Here is a 20,424-nt window from a genome sequence, read left to right on the forward strand (position 1 = left end):
ACCTCTGGACAGTCTACCTTTGGTATTAGAACCACATTCATATCATTCCAACCAGCCGGAATATGCCTGTTGTTTATTGCCTCCAAAACTTCCTTTGCAAGCTCATCCCCCATTATATGCCAAAACCTCTTGAAAAAAATTGCATGCAGCCCGTCTGGCCCGGGCGCCTTCATATCACCAATCTGAAAGAGAGCTTTGCGCACATCATCACTGGTATACGGGGCAACCAAAATTTCATTCATATTTTGTGTTACACGGTGTTTTACAGAAGATAATAAATCATTGTTGATCTCTCCATTTGCTGAGGTAAAAAGATTACTAAAGTACTCTCGGACCAGAGGCCTCAAATTATCGTTACCTTCAACCCAGTTCTGACTTTCATTCTTCAGTTTTTTTATTAGGTCCCGTCTCCTTCTAGCCGAGGCACATTGCTGGAAATATGCGGAGTTTCGGTCTCCTTTCTTTAGCTATCGGACCCGCCCTCTCTGAGCGCAGTATATTTCATCATGTTCTAAAAGATTTTCAATGAGCACCGACAACTCTTTATGTTTCATTCGTGCTTCGTCTGAGTAGGGACCCCTCATAATTCTCTCAAGCTCTCAGCGAGCTGACTTCAATCTCGCCTGCGGTTTCCTCAAAACCCTATGATCCCAGTCATGCAAATCATTGTGTACAGCCGCGAGTTTATCGGTGATCGTAGGACACAGACCATGGTGCACGACCTTCTGCCCATGCCGTGTTAATAATCTCATTTACTAATTCTTCTGCCAACCATCTCATTTCGAATTTCTTCTCTCTTATAGGGTTGCTGGCTGCCACTCCTGTTAGATACTCGGTATCCATAAGAATCGGTCGGTGGTCTGACTTGCCCATGTCCAAATTACTAAGTCCAGCGGACGGGTGCAACAGAAGCCAAGCGGCATTAGTAACCGCTCGGTCCAGCCTCTCATGTAAGCCCCCACGAAACCATGTGAATTTATCTCCATTATATCCAACATCCTCTAATGAGCAATCAGATAAGGCGTCTTGGAACGCCTGCAAACGGGACTGTTGGCGAGGGGGGCCCCCGTCCTTCTCTGATGAGTATAATATTTCATTGAAGTCCCCTAAAACCATCCATGGCAAACTTGATTGGGCATGCAGATCCCTTAAGTTCTGGAAAGTCCTCTCCTTATGATCCCACCTTGGGTCACCATATATACCTGTCATCCTCCACATACGTCCATCCGGTTCCTCCACCGACACATCAATGAACTCAAGAGTTGTAGTCCGGGAGTAGATCCTCACCTCCTTCTTCCAGACCATCAAGAGTCCACCTTTTCTTCCATCCATGCTAGGTGCCACTAGAACATGATCAAGTTTAAGTTTTCTCATCAAACTTTCTGCCTTCTCATTATCCAAATGTGTTTCAGACAGAAAAAACACATCCGGGTTAAAGCGCCTCTGGAAATCCAGAAGCGAACGAACTGTCGGGGCTCCGAGGAGTCCCCGATAGTTCCAGCTAAAGATTTTCATTGCCCCCGGCGATCCTCCGGAACGGAGGTCGCCGATAACATGTTGGTGTCCTTGCTGGATTCAGTCTGGTTTGCCTGATCTGTGTCATTTGTTCGCTGCCTCTTCGGATCCTGCACCTTTTGAGGGGTGCTCATCGTCCCTTTGTCAACAGGCCCAATAGGACCACCCTCAATCATCATCACTTTTTCTGCCACCCCACCCGAAGAAGATGGCGTTGCAACTTCCTTCAGAAACATTCCATCTGGACCAACCAGTCTCTTGCGAGCCTGGGGACCAACCTGATGACCAGCTGCACCAGAAGCATCTCCCGGATTGCCTCTTCCTCGTCCATTAGATCCACCACGGCCTGGCCCGTTGCCACCTCTACCTCCACCTCTCCCCCTCCTCTGTCCCCCTTACCAAAGGAGTTTGGGGCATCAAAGTTTACCAGGAGCCAATCTCCCCACTCACAGTCCTCTGCCTTATGCAGGCCATCTCCGCATTCAGTGACCAGGTGACCAACAAGCCCACAAAAGTGACAGAAGTCCGGCAGTTTTTCATACTCCACTGGATACTTAATGCTCTCTTTCAAAGTTATTGGAACAAACCTGACAAGCGGTGTGTCTAGATCCAGAAACACACGCGCCTGTAGGTATTTAGTTTGAACAATTCTCCCATCTTCCACAGATACACGTACTGGTGGTTTTCCAACTTTCCTTGCTATTTTCTCTACTATCACCTTCTTTTTCATCAGACCGTCCGGTACACCCATGATCCTTGCCCATACCGGGATACGATCTAGTTTGTAGTCCCTCACATTGGTGAAACCATCATATTCTTCCATAACAACAGCAAATCCTCGAAACTGCCATGGGCCACCACCCATGACTCTGTTCCAGTCTCCAACACACATGAACTGAGCGAGGAACAAGTTTTCCCCTACAGCTTTGAAGGTCACCCCCTGAGCTGACACCCATGCATTGCACATAGATTTGTATAGAGCTACATAACTGAAAGGTTTGGTCGTATGGACCCTGAATATAGCCAGCCAACGAACCTCCTGAATCAATCCATCAATCTCACCTAAAAGATCAAGATCTTCCTCTTCTTCGCCGTGCAGGTTCAGTCTCGCAAACTTATTCTCCAAGTTTGGCCTTGGGTCGTCGCTCCCATCAGGATTGCTAGATCCGCTCGCCGCCGCCGGCGGCATCGCTCCTTTCCCCGCCATGCAACCGATCCCAGTGATCGCAGCCCTAGTGGAACGCAGCTCGAATCACAGCCACGGATTGATCAATGTCGAAATTGGATGGAAACCCTAGGGTAGATGGGGAACTCTCGCGGTCGCCGTGAGAGGAAGTTGGAACCCTAGGTAACCCTAGGGGAAATTGGATGGTTAACCGATCAAGTTTGTTAATTACAGATTAGTCAAGTGGGGCGCTGGTTCTCCTAACCGGCGCTTAAGCGGAAAAATTCTATCTGCCGCATTCTGCGGCAGATTGTCTAACACTTCGCACAGAGGGGAGAGACCAGCGATGGACATGGGCCAGTCCAATTACGTGCTACAATGCCAGTGGTTTCGGAAAGGTTCTAGGAGGTTCCAATCAGTTTTTTCTCGTTTTAGGAACCTTCTAGAAGGTAAGGGAAGGTTCTTGAACCAGTTTTATGTCTTTCTCTGTTTCTTTCTCGTTATTTTCCTATTTTTTCTATACTTTTTTCAGTTTTCTTTCCTTTTTCCTTTTTTATTTTCTTTGTTTCTTTTTTATTTCCTTTATTTTTTTATTTTTTAACAAATCTAAAGAAGTACAATTTTTTTTAGTTTATCAAATTTTGTTCACAAATTTCAATAAATGTTCAAACGTTCAAAGATTGTTTAATTCATTTTTAAAAATGTTCTAAAACTAGAAAACATTTAGAATTTTAAAATTTCAAAAATGATTCCTTTTTTCCTTTTTTATGTATTAAAAACTGTTCATATTTTCAAATTTTATTTAGGATTTTGAAATTGTTCTTGATTTAAATTGTTTGTTCCCATGTTCAATTTTTCTCTCGATTTCATTTTGATTTTTTCTCCAAATTAGAAAATGTTCAATGTTTTTAAAATAATGTTCAGGATTAAAAATGTATTTTGTTCCCATGTTCAAATTTTTTTCTCAATTTCAAAAAAATTGTTCTCACTTTCAAAATTTTGTTCTCTAAATTCAAAAATTGATAGGATTTTTCAAATTTATTTTCCAATGTTCAAATTTTGTTCTTGATATAAATTTTTATTTTATAAATAACAAAAATATTCGCATTTTTCCTAAAGTGTTCAGCATTGTCAATTTTTTTCCACATGCGTCATATTTTGTTGAAAACTGAAAAATAGTCAGAATTTTTCAAAATTTCATTTTGTTTTGTCAAAATTGGTTGCAAGTTCAATTTTTTGCTCCAGTTTTTGAAAATCTGTTAGTGATTTGTTTTTCAAGTGTTAAATTTTGCGTCCGTATTTAGGTGTTTTAGCATTGCGTTGTTCTTTGTTCTGTAGACTTCGACAGACAAGTTAGCTAGTAGGTGGTGCACATGAGTGGGCGGTCGCAGGTTTTAATCTCACCAGCTTCTTCTTTCTCTTTCGTTATTTTTCCACCTCGCGTCTGTGGGCCAGCCCGGTTTGTATGCCCCCCTCTGCGTTAGGTTCTTACATGACACACGGTGCGTCCTATAGGAGGTCTCACTTAAGCGCCGACTACCGAAAACGCTGACGCTCGCGCAAGGCTAAAGTGGGACGTGGCCTAAATAGTGCTTAGCCCGTTCGCTCGTTGACCGGCTAGTTCGATTTGTTATTTCTGCAGTGGCTCTATCGTTTAGTTCTACTCCCTCCGTTCCGAATTACTTGTCACAGATATGGATGTATCTAGATGTATTTTAGTTTTAGATACATCCATTTCTGTGATGAGTAATTTGAAATGGAGGGAGTACAAGCCAGTAACAAGACCAGCTGTTGGTTCTGAAAACAAAATGACTTTCGGTATCTATTCTACATATTAAAAAAATCATAGATTCAAAAAATCTTCGTACATTTTCATAAAGTGCTAGAATTCGCAAAATATTGCGAACAAAATATAAATCGTGAATTTGCCAAAAAAAAGTTCCTAAATATAAATATTGTTCATGAATTTCAAAAACTGTTTGTGAAGAACAATAACTGTTCACGAATTTGGAAAAAATCATTGATTTAAAAAATGTTCAGGGAGTTGAAAAAAGTTCAAGAATTTGAGAATACTTATGAATTTAGAAAAAAATGCAATCAGAAAAAACTTCACAAAATCTCAAAAAAGGTTAACAAATTTGAGAAAATTTCATAAAAAGTTCATTAATCTGGGTAATAATGTTCACTAATTTGAAAAACAATAGTGAATTTGAAAAAGATTCACAAAATTTGAATATTTTTTAAAGTAAAAAATAATAATTCAAAATAGTTTTTAAAAACCCATTTTTTTAATGATTATTATTCTAAAAAGTGAGCAGTTCTAGATATTCTGAATATTTTTGAAGATTTTTTATGTGTGAATTTATGAAAAGAAATAGAGATATTGAAGAAAAAAATGAGATAGAAAAGAAAAAACCAAGAAAACCAATAGAGAAAATGACAGAAAAAAGGTAACCAATGCAGGAACCTTGGAGTAGGTTCCCACTAACAAGAAAATCATAGAGAAAAAGCTACGCTACACTAGCTATATGGGTCGCCTGCACACATTGATCGCTTTGCTCGCTTATGCGTATGGGCGACTAGTTGACACATTGAGCATCCAATAAGATTTGCGATAGTTGATGCCTGTAGGCGTCAAACAGATGAGGTGACGCTGAGGTGAGCGCAATAGGCCAGCTCAGTAAGCGTGCTAACCTTTGTTTCTGTAGCCATGCAGCATCGGTTTTTTCGGTTTATTCACTTTGCTTCATTTTTTATGGTTCCCTGCTCTTCATAAATCCATGAAACTTTAAATAAAAAAGTGAATGTGTATTCTGTTTTAAATGTTCAATGTACATTAAGAAAATGTTCACTATATTTAAACAACGATAGAGATCTGGTTCGGAAAGCAGAAGGTTCCAGTACCTTCTCCCTAAGGAGTGACCCTAGGTTATCGAATTCACGAAAGGATTTGCACTACGACAGAAGGTAATAAGTTATTTTTATTGAATTAAATTCTATTGTTTTAATCAAACCTTTCACAGCCTTTTGGGTGTAGACACGGATATGAAAATATGCATGGGTATAAGGTGTTACTCTTACAACCTTATATTTGTGCTTGGGATTTCACATTGATAATAAACATAGTTTTGGAAGACAACCGCTATAATGTACTTGCTACGTGATAAAATAGGGATGTATCCAAATTATGTTTTGACTGGTGCACGAAATACCTCAAAAGTCAGGTTTTCAACCGACTGCCTTCATGTTAAGTGGGTTATTTCGGTTATTAAAAATTACTCCAGTTAAAATATGGGCTGTAATGCTAACAAAAAAAGATGGGTTTTAAATTTTTTTAAGAATTAGCAAATGAGCTATAAATTATTAGAGATAATGGTAGACAGGTTGTCTGCTGTTTTCCACACATTTGTGGCTGACTTGTGCGCCTACTATTGACGCGTATGCTTTTCTAAAAAAATGTTAACGCACACGCAACGCCGTGTCAACTTAGCCAATACACGAGAGCAATGACTGTTAGATGTCCATCCAACAGCCGTCGTGCTTATTCAATCTTTGTTATTCCTGCTCCAGCCACTCAAACAAGCGCCGACGGAACTGCCTGCTCCCTCCTCTTGTGGCCGGCTGTGCTGCCGCACAGGCCTCACCGTCCCACCGTACTCCCATCACTGGCCTAGCCATCCCTCTACCCACCCACACCTGCTGTTATTCTCTGGTGATGGTAGACGAACCAGTAAACCCTCGTAGTCCCCTCCGTATGGGAAACAACTGTCGAGTCTTACCTGGCTCCGTGTCGTTCCCTTCCTACGCCTCGCCGTCGTCCACCGCCCTAGTGCTATTGGCGCGGCGTGTTCAACGTGGTCAATGAACGACATCCATCGGAAGTGGACTGTACTTTGAGAGGCTGACAGCTGGGTCCACAGCCGCACGCAAGGAAATGCCTCCATATTACGCGCAAAATAATGATTCCGCCACCTGACAGCTGGGACCCACCGGAAGGGCCTCTGTATTTTACGAAAAAATGTTCCTCCCGCTGACAAGTCAGACCCATCAGTTATATCTTCGCATGCAAGGAAGTGCCTCCTTATTACACAAAAAAATGAATACTCCTCCTGCTAGCTGGGACCCACCGTAGTTGGAGGCTGACTTATGGGCCTACTGACGCGGACGGATGACTTTGTCAACTTAGTCAATATGAACGATTCTAGTTCCAGTGACTGTACGATGTCCATTCAACGGCCGTAATGCTTCTTCAACCTCTGGTTTTCTTGCTTCAGCCGTCCAAACCAGCACCGGTCGTGCCACCTGCTCCTGCCTCCCGTGGCTGGTTGTGCTGCCGCAGAGGCCTCACCGCCCCCTACTACTTCCACCGCTGGCCAGGCCATCCCTCTACTCACCCACACCCCCTGTTATTCTGCTTTGACAACAGCCTCACACCGTAGCCGAAACAGTAAACCCTCGTACTCCTCTCCGCGTGGGCATCCACTGTCGCGTCTTCGCCGGCTCCGCGTCATCCCTTTCCTAGGCCTCGTCGTCGTCCACCGCCTTGGTGCTCTCGGCACGACATGGTCAATGTGGTCAAGGAACGACTTCCATCGGAAGAGTACTGTATGTGGAGAGGCTGACAGCTCGGTCCACGGCCGCATCGAGGAAGTCCAACCTTATTATGCACAAAATAATGATTCCTCCACCTGACAACAGGGACCCACCGGACGGGCCACTGTATTTCGCGAAAAAAATGTTTTCCCCCCGACTTGTGGGACCCACCAGCTACATCTTCGCGTGTAAGGAAGTGCCTCCTTATCCTCCTTAACAGCCAGGACCCACCTGGTCGAAGCATACGTAGCGTTGTCATTCTGGTCACGAACGTGTACGTACATACTGGTCGATCGGTCTGTCTGCAGGCTGCAACGATGAACCGTGGCCGAGTAAGGAAGGGCACATGTCATAGTAGAGGCACGGACATAGCATGTACACGTACATACAGCCATGGTGAAAGAAAGTAAATACGACCACATACGTACATACGGGCGGGGTCTCGAACGCCTACTTGCGCATACCTACGGCCAGGGCTCGTGTGTCCTGTTCATCAGCAGCCAACCGGCTAGGTCGGAACAGAGAAACTGTGTTGTCGTGTTCATCGGGAGGCAACAGAATATGTCGTGTTCATCGGGAGCCAACCGGCTTGGACAGAACAGCCGAAACGAGGCCTGGCGTACCATAGAACGGAGGAAACGGCCTTGTGTCCGACCGCCTACGGTTGAAACGGGATACTGTTCACTGGAAGGGGTGTGACTGTTGGGGAACGCAGTATTTCAAAAAAATTCCTACGATCACGCAAGATCTATCTGGGGATGCATAGCAACGAGAGAGGAGAGTGTGTCTACGTACCCTCGTAGACCGAAAGCGGAAGATTTAAGTAACGCGGTTGATGTAGTCGAACGTCTTCGCGATCCAACCGATCAAGTACCGAACGCACGGCACCTCCGCAATCTGCACACGTTCAGCTCGGTGATGTCCTCGAACTCTAGATCCAGCTGAGGCCGAGGGAGAGTTTCGTCAGCACGACGGCGTGTAGACGGTGATGATGAAGTTACCAACGCAGGGATTCGCCTAAGCAAAATACTATTAGGTACTAAATTTATGATAAATTAAAGTTTAATTAATTATATTATGTAAGAACTCCCACTTAGATGGACATCCCTCTAATCATTAAGTGATCACGTGATCCATATCAACTAAACCATATCCTATCATCACGTGAGATGGAGTAGTTTTCAATGGTGAACATCACTATGTTGATCATATCTATTATACGATTCACGCTCGACCTTTCGGTCTTAGTGTTCCGAGGCTATATCTGCATATGCTAGGCTCGTCAAGTTTAACATGAGTATTCTGCTTCTGCAAAACTGGCTTGCACCCGTTGTATGTGAACGTAGAGCTTATCACACCCGATCATCACGTGGTGTCTCGGCACGACGAACTGTAGCAACGGTGCATACTCAGGGAGAACACTTATACCTTAAAATTTAGTGAGAGATCATCTTATAATGCTACCGCCGTACTAAGCAAAATAAGATGCATAAAGGATAAACATCACATGCGATCAATATAAGTGATATGATATGGCCATCATCATCTTGTGCCTTTGATTTCCATCTCCAAAGCACCGTCATGATCACCATCATAACCGGCTTGACACCTTGATCTCCATCGTAGCATTGTTGTCGTCTCGCCAACTATTGCTTCTACGACTATCGCTACCGCTTAGTGATAAAGTAAAGCAATTACATGGCGATTGCATTTCATACAATAAAGCGACAACCATATGGCTCCTGCCAGTTACCGATAACTGTGTTACAAAACATGATCATCTCATACAACAATTTATATAATCACGTCTTGACCATATCACATCACAACATGCCCTGCAAAAACAAGTTAGACGTCCTCTACTTTGTTGTTACAAGTTTTACGTGGCTGCTATGGGTTTAGCAAGAACCGTTCTTACCTAAGCATCAAAAACCACAACGCGGTATAGTGATTGCTTTTTGATCTTCAGAAAGAACCCTGTTCATTGAATCCGATTCAACTAAAGTTGGAGAAACTGACACCCGCCAGCCACCTGTGTACAAAGCACGTCGGTAGAACCAATCTCATGAACGCGGTCACGTAATCTCGGTTCGGGCCGCTTTATCCAACAATACCGCCAAATCAAGAAACAACTAGTGACGGCAAGCAATATGTATCGACCCACGCCCACAACTCCTTTGTGTTCTACACGTGCATATAACATCTATGCATAGACCTGGCTCGGATGCCACTGTTGGGAAATGCAGTATTTCAAAAAGTTTCCTACAATCACGCAAGATCTATCTAGGGATGCATAGAAACAAGAGAGGACAGTGTGTCTATGTACCCTCTTAGACCGAAAGCGGAAGCGTTAAGTAACGAGGTTGATGTAGTCGAAGGTCTTCGTGATCCAACTGATCAAGTACCAAACGCACAGCACCTCCGCGATCTGCACACGTTCAGCTCGGTGATGTCCCTCGAAGTCTAGATCCAGCTGAGGCCGAGGGAGAGTTTCGTCAGCAGGACAGCGTGTTTGTTGGGGTTTCAAAAATTTCCTACGCACACGCAAGATCCATCTAGGTGATGCATAGCAATGAGAGGAGAGTGTTCTCTACGTACCCTTGTAGACCATAAGCGGAAGTGTTATGACAACGCGGTTGATGTAGTCGTACGTCTTCACGATCCGACCGATCCTAGTAACGAAAGTACGACACCTCCACGATCTGCACACATTCAGCTCGGTGCCAGTGGCGGCGCCAGGAATTGCTGGCTGGGTATTCACCCAATTTTTTTTACTCTAAATGCAATATATGACCAAATAGTACGAGAATTTCAATATCTGAACCAAATAGTGCGGCTATTGCAATATATGAACAAAATAGTACGCCATAATGACAATAGAATTTTTTGGATGTGTCAAACCATAATAATTATAAAAAAACATGGATACAAAAGTACCTTTTGATTGATAAGATGATGATATGATTGATATCCGACCTTACAATATAACTTTGCGGTTGCCTTTCTGGAAACGATTGATGACATCCTCATCCTTTACTTGATTGAAGAATTCTCTCTCAACAAATGTAACCAAACAATTGCTTAAGTAATCATCACCCATTTTGCTCCTTAGCTTATTCTTCACATAATTCATTGAAGAGAATACCCTTTCAACACTAGCAGTAGCAACTGGCAGAATCAATACCAACTTAAGAAGCTTGTAAACAATATGATATTGTTCATGCTTGTTTGTCTCTACAAGCATAACTGAAAGTTGACACAGATTCTTTAAGTTTTGAAACCTTTCATCTCTACGCACATGAGTAACATACATGTTTAGTTGCCATGGAAGTCTTGCCAGTTCATCACTTGTGAAATCATTAGCATAAAATTTTTTAGCAAGCCTAACCAACTTCTCCTGATCATAAGCAGCAAATAGACGAAGTGGACAAAATGCTGCCATGCAAGAAAGTAGCTCTGTGTTTACCTCATCAAATCTGCCATTGAGTTCACTTATTTGCCTATCAATGACAGCCACAAACATATCAACTTTGAAACGGTGGTAATTCATCGCACCATTACATATAAACCCCTTTTAGGCCGGCCAACGGGAAAGTAAGGACCCTTCATATCAACAACTTTGATCTTATGCTTTGTACAAAAACATGTGACCTTTGTGAGAAAATCATCCCATCCAGCGTCGGTCCTCAAACACTCCAAGTGATACTTTGTGACATCAACAAGCTCAATAGCATGAACAATATCTTCATCTTGCTTTTGCAAAGCTCTACATAGCTCATCCGTGTATCCAAATATTTCTTGCATCAAGTGTGCTATGAAAACAAACTCAAATGATCGAAATGGTGTCAATATAGATAGAGCCGCTTGGGCCTCCGCACCATGATACTCGTCTCCAATCTTGATGAGGACTCGTCTTAGTGCACCATACATAGAGATGACATGGTTCACGGTTTTGAAGTGAGAGCCCCAACGTGTATCACATGGCCTTCCCTAACCCATTTCCTGATTCAGCCCACTCCCTGTTTCCACTTCTTCCAATTCCAATGCATTAATGAGTTCCTCGGCCTGAGCTATCCGAAGCATTCTCATCTTTTTACAAGACATGCTAAGAGCATTTAACAAGTGTGCAAGTTGCTGAAAGAACCAAGTGCAATCACCACTCTCCTTAGCAACAACAACAAGAGTTAACTGTAGTTGATGAGCAAAACAATGAACATAATAGGCAGAAGGGGACTCATCCATAATCAGTTTTTAGGCCATTAACATTACCTTTCATGTTACTAGCTCCATCATATCCTTGCCCACGAACCATTGCAAAGGTCAAATTGTGTGTCATAAGCAGTTTCTGAATTGCAGCTTTAAGTGTCAAAGAGGTAGTATCTTCAACATGAGCAAGACCAAGGAATCTTACAACCGCCCTTCCTTTCTTTTCAACATAACGCAAGAAAACAACCAACTGTTCATTCTGATACACATCACTAGACTCATCTGCAAGTATTGCAAAATGACCACCATCAAGTTCTTCAATGATTAGTTTAGTAGTCTCCTCTGCACAATTTTTTATCACCTCTTGTTGTATATCATGGTGAGTCATCTTGCAGTTTTCTGGAGCATTCTTGAGAACAACCCTGTCAGCCTCTTCAAAATTCCCCGTTAGCCAATTTAAAAGCTCAAGGAAATTTCCTTTGTTTAGTGAGCTTTCACTTTCATCATGTCCTCTAAATGCCAAGCCTTGGTGCAATAGAAATCGCACACATTTGAGTGTCCATGTCAAACACTGCTTATACAAAGCCTTGTATTGTGAGGTGTTTGAAGCAATAGACTGCCGAATTGATGATTGTGGTGTAGTGAACATATCATACTTCTCTTGAGCTTGAGCATGAGCACTACTAACATCACCTTCATGTTTCTTAAATCTCGACTTCATGTTCCAGTTCCTAAATCCCTTCTTCACAAAAGCATCTCCACCGGGACATTTTGTTTTATCCTTGAACAAATAGCAAACAAAACAGAAAGCACTATCTTTGCCCACACTATACTCAATCCATGGAAATTCTTTAAACCAAGCAGGACAAAAGCGACGCTCTTTTCCACTTTTATTTGTAATGTAAAACTTATGTTTTTTTGGTTGACATCGCCCCATCTCAATATATCTCCTTCTTACTCTATCTTGGTCATTGACAGCATATGCTGAGATGGGAATCCGCTTCCCAGGATCGGGTTCAAGTGCATCCAAATCTTCTTGCATTGGTTCATCATCTTCATCAATAGATTCATCATCTTCTACATGAGGTGTTGAGGTTTCGCCTCTACTCTTTGGTTGTTGCCATAACACCAACTGCAAATTGCTCTCATTCCTCTCAAGATGAACAGGAGAAGCACAAGTACTAGATGCAGCTGCTGCCTGATTCGGTGTGGATGATTCATCTCTTTTCTTTGTCTTTGAAGCCTTTTACCACATTGCAAATATGCTACTGCCAGCAATCTTATTTTTCTTCATCTACGGTACAAGAAAACAAAGAAACAGAAAAATTAAAACTTGTATCTAGTCCATTATAGAAACAAATCCAGAAATTAGAGGTATTGGAATCAGCCACTGATTGGAATTGGAGGAGAACTGGAGGAGGGGACGAACCAGAGGACTGGGACGAACTGCTGCTGCTCGGGGACGAACTGGAGGAGGGGGGCCGGCGGGGTCGGCGGGCGGGGGCCGGCGGGGCTGGGGCGCTGCCGCTGCGGCTGCGGGGGTGGAAAGGGAGGGGGCGCCGGCGGACCGGCACCGGCTGGTCCGTCGCCTGCTGCTCCGCCTCCGGGCTGCTGCATCGCGGGCGGGACGCCGGACGCGGCCACGCGGGATCTGGGACTGGGAGAGTCGGAGAGATGAGGAGAGGCGAGAGCAGAATCGGGCGAGAGGGAGAGTGGCAGACACAGGGCGACCGTGTCTGGTTACTCGCGTGAGTCGGGCGACTGGGCATGCGTACGAGGAGTCGAGGAGAGGGCGAGACCGCAAGAGGCGTGGGCTCTGGGCCTCTTGCAACGTGGGCTCTTGGGTATGTATACATATAATTTTTTTTGCATCAAAATCTTGGGTATTCCTGTGAATACATGTAGCATCCCAAAATTCTAAATTCTGGAATGTTATAATAAATAGATAGATTGATTGTTTGTTTGATTGTTGTGTGATTGATTGACTGAAAGTGAGTGAATTCGAAACCTTTTTGAAAGTTAAATGAGAGGGAATAAAAGGACTTTCCCAAACTTTTATTTTTCATTCGTGATCTCCATGAATTCAAATTCTTTTCAAACACAAAACCCTGGAGAGAATATGACATGACTTCTTCCATTTAATTAAAATGACAAGGGGTGTTGAAAATATTTGAATTTCATTTGGAAAATATTTCCGATTCTGGAACTCTATGCAACTCAATGATTTTCATGAGAGAAGATAAAATGACTTCTTCAAATTATATGAAATATGAGTTGGGAGTTTCAAAGAATTAAATTCAAAGTTCTTTTGAATTTATTTTCAATTTGGAGTTATTTGAGTTTTATTCAAATTATTTTTCTCAAAAAATAAAATACATGGAAAATAGGGTAACATGATTCCCTACAAAAGAAAATTGAAGAAAAATTAAATTGAAATCATTTTGGTTTTTTTATTAAAAAATGATTTTTGTTGGATTTTAATAGACGAGTAGCACTGTTTGAATTATTAGAATTTGTGTGTATTTTATTAAATGCAAGAAAAATGTTCTTGTCATAGTGAATCTTTTTCTGAAAATTTTGATATATAATATGCCTATATAATATTTTCTTTTAATTTGTTTTATTATTTTATTATTTTATTTGTCTGGAAATGTTAAAAAAAATTCCCGACTGGGCCGGCCCAGCCGAAGCCAGGCCAAGGCCCAGCTCCGTGCCGCCTTCCCCGTCGTCCCCGACCGGGACTCTCCCCGGAGTCCGGCGCCGCCCCGCCTCCATTGCCCCTCGCCCAAGCCGCCCTCGCCTCCCCTAACCCCCTTTAAAGCCCCGCCGCCTCCTCCTCCCCTTCCCGCTTCTCGTCGCCGCCGCATGCGCCAGCGCCGCCGCCCTCTGCCGCACTCGCCGCCGCCGTTGGTTGCCGCCGCCGCCTCGCTGCTCCACGCCGCTGTCGCGCCGCTGCCGCGCCGCTAGCGCCGTCGCCGCTGAGCCCGCCGTCGCCGGAGCTGCTACCCACCGTCGCCGGAGATCGCCGGAACCGCCTGCCGCCCGATCCGCCGCCCGACCGGCCGGTTTCTTCTGGTCGGTATAAATCCATCCCCGGTTCGCCAGTTTTCTTTTAGGTTTAGGTTTACTTCGGTTTTTGTTTTAAAAACCGGTTTAGTTTTTTTTAGTTAGATCTATTTAGAGAACGTTCTCTGTTTAGAACTAGTTAGTGAACGTTCATTATTTAGATTTTTCCTTTTTCTTTTTATTTTCGGCCAGGGACCTATTTGTGATAGTTTTTCTTACAGATTAGTCCCTCGGTTTCAAACGACCGTAACTTTTTACTCGTTAGTCCAAATCCAACGAAACCAACGCTCACATCTTCGTTACGATCCCCTCTATCCGGATAAACAACTTAAACATGTTTTTGAAAAGTTTAAAATTTGAATTAGATCAGATTTGAATTCAAACTTCGTTTGATCATAACTTGAGTTTCGTAGCTCCATTTCAGTTGATTCTTTTTGCAAATCGAAGCTCTTGACCTAAACCTTCTGATAAGGCCAAATTCATATAATTTTGGTACTGTTAGAAATCGTTTTATGTTACAAGAGTTATTTGCTTGGTTTTGGTGTTCTCCGAATCGTCTTCTCCGTTCTTTTTGATCTTTTGAGTGATTGCTTATGTGTGGTTACTACTGCTTGCTTACGATAGATTGACCGAAGTGTGACGAGTAGAACTATCAAGAGTTTTGAGTGCGAATCATCTTAATCAACATTGCAGGCAAGTTCACACTTTGATCATACCTCTTTCATACCCAGTTTTTATTGCATTAGATCAAACCTCAAACATTGCATGATTAGGATCTAATTAAATTGTGGGTATTGGGAAGTAGTTGATGAGGTAGGAACCTATTGCCCTACATTAAAACCTTGGTAGTTACTAATACGTTATGCTTATAGTGCCATGCTATGCACGTAGACGTGGATTGGGTTTTGAGAGGATTTCATGACAGATGTGAGAGATTATTGTTAACTAAGTTTTAACTTAAGGTGGCTACTTTAATACACATCTGGGTGGATTGGTTGGGGCACCCTGGGGATATACCAGTGGACTTGCCCGGACACCTGGGGATATACCAGTGTTGTCCTAGGAGATCCCGGGGTTACCGTGTGATCCTCCTATGGTTCGCCACCCAGACTCAAAGGGATCATAAGATTTTTCATACTAGAAACTTCCGTGTGCAGCCACAAGCTATTATGGGCTCTAGCATAGTTGACTAAGTCGTGCGAACTCTTAAAGTGGTAGACTAGCAGATGTAGGGGATGTAGGTGGTACGGTCTACCCGATCGTAAGGTGCTAGCGCTTCTGAAAGACTATGTCTCGATCATCCGTCTTCTCAAACACCATGTAGTGCGAGAAACCAAACGGAGGCGATCGAGTATTGTGGGGAAAAGTGCGCAAACCTCTGCAGAGTGTATAAAGTAATCATGATTAGCCGTGTCCCTGGTTATGGACATTTTGAGTATCTAGTACCTAGATTATCCTGTTGATCTCATCATGTTACTTTAATTAATATTGTTGGGTTTTAATGATGATACTTAATTGGGATTGAGAATGCCGTCAACCATTCTCAATGTTTAACAACCACCATGATAGTTAAATAAAATTTATTCCTTTGCAGTAGGGAAAAATTGGCTTTTCGCAAAAACCTTATAACCGTAGAGCTTTTCCACCAGCCAAATATGCATGTAGTGACAGCCATTATCCAGCATTGCTCTACAGTGTGAATTTGCCAGTACATTCAATGTACTGACCTTTTGTGGCTGCAACGTCTCATGTTGCAGGATTTTCTTACGACGAGTAAGTGATACGTTAGGGTTACGATTTTTACACTCAACTTTGCCGTTGGTGTTGATGGGAATCCACAACCTTGTTACTTCCGCTATTTTGGATTGAGGTAATAGTATCTTACGTTACTTATACATGTGATTTACCTTTGTTATAAATCCTCGAGTACTGTGTGTGTCAGCATACCGATCCAGGGATGACACTTAAGCACAGAGACTTGATCCATTCGGGTCGGGTCGCTACAAGATGGTATCAGAGCACATGTTGACTGTAGGACGTGACCCTAGAAATTGGCAAGCCCATAGCAAAGATTTTTTTCTCTACAACTTTCCCTTTCAAAAAGATCTTTTACCTCTTTCTCTTCTGAGCTTATTCAAAAATTCCCTTTAGTGAGACCATACCCCTTTCCCTTTTGACCACACGAAGATTCGACTGATGAGACCACTCCAAGAAGTATAAGATATCGGACAACTAAGACCACTTTGGAATGAAGAGTATTTTCCGTGCATCTGAATAATGGAAACTACAACGGTTGAAGACCGAAGACAAGTAGGATTTGAAGGCTCTGAAGAATTCCCAGATTTGTATGACCTAGGAAGGCTACCCTTATGGAACTTGGTAGACTATGGAAGTTTTCAATACCCGAGATCAAGGTGTATCGGAGAAATACTAAAACAAGGAGCATGAGAACTCGAAGTTTTGAGGCAGGAGATATCAACTATGGAATGATAGCTCATGGGAATGACAATGTCATCGCCCGCTGATGCTATTGTCACCGTGCTGAGTTAAGGATGCATTTCTTCAGAATGGATTTGATGGAAGAAGGCTGATGGAGCACCTATTAGTAAGATGAAGTTTTAACCTTAGCCGGTGTATCACCAGAATCTGGAGTATTACATCAGGAGTTTTAAGATGGATCTGCAGGAAGCCGTATTTGACAAGGAAGCAGTTCCTGAAGAACTCAGGACCCAGAAGCTGAAAGTAGCTAAGCTGGAGGAGCTACAACCTCGAGATACCGGAGATTTGTCAGGAACTAAAGGACAGTAGGATCATGGTTCATGCCAAGGATGTTGAAACACAAAAGTTTAGAATGCAACTACATAATATTAAAGGATGTCACGAGAGACTTCGCGTCAACAGAGATGATCTGGCAAAAGAACTTGAGTAGGACAAGCATGATCGGAAGAAGCCATCGGAGACATGAACAAGACTTGAAGAGTTGGGCGACGTTGAAGATTTATTGACCTTTAGAAGACCAAACCCCTGTTATATACCTATGTTAGATGCAACGATTGTGAGATGTCATTTGTTTGATGTTTTCCCGACAGCCACAAATAAAATCTGTCTTTTCAAAACTTTTTTTTTGTATTGTGTGTATCCCTCTCTATCTCTCTTATCTCACCCCAAATCGTTTTATGTTACAAGAGTTATTTGCTTGGTTTTGGTGTTCTCCGAATCGTCTTCTCCGTTCTTTCTGATCTTTTGAGTGATTGCTTATGTGTGGTTACTACTGCTTGCTTACGATAGATTGACCGAAGTGTGACGAGTAGAACTATCAAGAGTTTTGAGTGCGAATCATCTTCATCAACATTACAGGCAAGTTCACACTTTGATCATACCTCTTTCATACCCAGTTTTTATTGCATTAGATCAAACCTCAAACATTGCATGATTAGGATCTAATTAAATTGTGGGTATTGGGAAGTAGTTGATGAGGTAGGAACCTATTGCCCTACATTAAAACCTTGGTAGTTACTAATATGTTATGCTTATAGTGACATGCTATGCTCGTAGACGTGGATTGGGTTTTGAGAGGATTTCATGACAGATGTGAGAGATTATTGTTACCTAAGGTTTAACTTAAGGTGGCTACTTTAATACACATCTGGGTGGATTGGTTGGGGCACCCTGGGGATATACCAGTGGACTTGCCCGGACACCTGGGGATATACCAGTGTTGTCCTAGGAGATCCCGGGGTTACCGTGTGATCCTCCTATGGTTCGCCACCCAGGCTCAAAGGGATCATAAGATTTTTCATACTAGAAACTTCCGTGTGCAGCCACAAGCTATTATGGGCTCTAGCATAGTTGACTAAGTCGTGCGAACTCTTATAGTGGTAGACTAGCAGATGTAGGGGATGTAGGTGGTACGGTCTACCCGATCGTAAGGTGCTAGCGCTTCTGAAAGACTATGTCTCGATCATCCGTCTTCTCAAACACCATGTAGTGCGAGAAACCAAATGGAGGCGATCGAGTCTTGTGGGGAAAAGTGCGCAGACCTCTGCAGAGTGTATAAACTAATCATGATTAGCCGTGTCCCCGGTTATGGACATTTTGAGTATCTAGTACCTAGATTATCCTGTTGATCTCATCATGTTACTTTAATTAATATTGTTGGGTTTTAATGATGATACTTAATTGGGATTGAGAATGCTGTCCACCATTCTCAATGTTTAACAACCACCATGATAGTTAAATAAAATTTATTCCTTTGCAGTAGGGAAAAATTGGCTTTTCGTAAAAACCTTATAACCGTAGAGCTTTTCCACCAGCCAAATATGCATGTAGTGATAGCCATTATTCAGCATTGCTCTACAGTGTGAATTTGCCAGTACATTCAATGTACTGACCCTTTGTGGCTGCAACGTCTCATGTTGCAGGATTTTCTTACGACGAGTAAGTGATACGTTAGGGTTACGATTTCTACACTCAACTTTGCCGTTGGTGTTGATGGGAATCCACAACCTTGTTACTTCCGCTATTTTGGATTGAGGTAATAGTATCTTACGTTACTTATACATGTGATTTACCTCTGTTATAAATCCTCGAGTACTGTGTGTGTCAGCATACCGATCCAGGGATGACACTTAAGCACAGAGACTTGATCCATTCGGGTCGGGTCGCTACAATACAGGAGCATACCCCTGGCGCCGCCTCTGTCGGTGACGTCCCACGAACTCTCGATCCAGCTGAGTGTCGAGGAAGAGCTTCGTCGGCATGACGGCGTGACGACGGTGATGATGAAGCTACCGGCGCAGGGCTTCGCCTAAGCACTACGAAGATATAACCAAGGTGGATTATGGTGGAGGGGGGCACCGCACACGGCTAAGACAATGATCAACTTGTGTGTTCTAGGGTGCCCCTTGCCCCCGTATATAAAGGAGCAAGGGGAGGGGTCAGCGGCCTCACAGGGTGCGCCCCAAGGGGGGGGAATCCTACTACTACTAGGAGTAGATTCCCCCTTTCCTAGTGCAACTAGGAGGGGAAGGAAAGAGGAGGAGGGGAGAAGGAAATAGGGGGCCGCCCCCCCAAGCCTTAAACCAATTCGGTTTGGGCCTGGGGGGGAGGCGCCCCACAGCTCCCTTGCTTCCCTCTATTTCCACTAAGGCCCATGAAGGCCCATTGACCCCGCGGGGGGTTCCGGTAACTCCCCGATACAACGGTATTTATCCGATGATCCCCGGAACCTTTCCGGTGTCCGAATATAACCTTCCAATATATCAATCTTTATGTCTTGACCATTTCGAGACTCCTCGTCATGTCTGTGATCTCATCCGGGACTCCGAACAACCTTCGGTACATCAAAAACACATAAACTCATAATACCGTTCGTCATCTAACGTTAAGCGTGCGAACCCTACGGGTTCGAGAACTATGTAGACATGACCGAGACTCATCTCCGGTCAATAACCAATAGCGGAACCTGGATGCTCATATTGGGTCCTACATATTCTACGAAGATCTTTATTCATCAATCCGCATAACAACATACGTTGTTCCCTTTGTCATCGGTATGTTACTTGCCCGAGATTCGATCATCGGTATCTCAATACCTAGTTCAATCTCGTTACCGGCAAGTCTCTTTACTCGTTCCGTAATGCAACATCCCGTAACTAACTCATTAGTCACATTGCTTGCAAGGCTTATAGTGATGTGCATTACCGAGAGGGCCCAGAGATACCTCCCCGATACGCAGAGTGACAAATCCTAATCTCGATCTATGCCAACTCAACAAACACCATCGGAGACACTTGTAGAGCATCTTTATAGTCACCCAGTTACGTTGTGATGTTTGATAGCACACTAAGTGTTCCTCCGGTATTCGGGAGTTGCATAAT

The sequence above is a fragment of the Triticum urartu genome, chromosome 1, assembly GCF_003073215.2.
Source record: "Triticum urartu cultivar G1812 chromosome 1, Tu2.1, whole genome shotgun sequence".
NCBI classification, from domain to species: domain Eukaryota; kingdom Viridiplantae; phylum Streptophyta; class Magnoliopsida; order Poales; family Poaceae; genus Triticum; species Triticum urartu.